Source organism: Bison bison, unplaced genomic scaffold (assembly GCF_000754665.1).
Source record: "Bison bison bison isolate TAMUID 2011002044 unplaced genomic scaffold, Bison_UMD1.0 scf7180017864361, whole genome shotgun sequence".
In the NCBI taxonomy this organism is placed as follows: Eukaryota; Metazoa; Chordata; class Mammalia; order Artiodactyla; family Bovidae; genus Bison; species Bison bison.
In genome coordinates, this window is record NW_011494933.1 from 2,237,149 (window position 1) to 2,237,764 (window position 616).

Consider the following 616-nt stretch of genomic DNA (forward strand, 5'->3'; position numbering starts at 1 on the left):
GTAAGTGTCTTTTAATTTCATGGCTGCAATCACGATCTGCAGTGATTTTGGAGCCCCCCAAAATAAAGTCAGTCACTGTTTCCCCATCTATTTGCTATGAAGTGATGGGACCAGATGACATGATCTTAGTTTTCTGAATGTTGAGCTTTAAGCCAACTTTTTCACTCTCCTCTTTCACATTTATCAAGAGGCTGTTTAGTTCTTCACTTTCTGCCATAAGAGTGGGGTCATCTGCATATCTGAGGTTATTGATATTTCTCCTGGCAATCTTGATTCCAGCTTGTGCTTCCTCTAGCCCAGTGTTTCTCATGATGTACTCTGCAAATAAGTTAAATAAGCAGGGTGACAATATACAGCCTTGACATACTCCTTTTCCTATTTGAAACCAGTCTGTTCTTCCATGTCCAGTTCTAACTGTTGCTTCCTGACCTGCATACAGATTTCTCAGGAGGCAGGTCAGGTGGTCTGGTATCCCTTTCTCTTTCAGAATTTTCCACAGTTTATTGTGATCCACAGATGTTCAAGCTTGTTTTACAGAAGGCAGAGGAACAAGAGATCAAATTGCCAACATCCGCTGGATCATCGAAAAAGCAAGAGAGTTCCAGAAAAACATCTA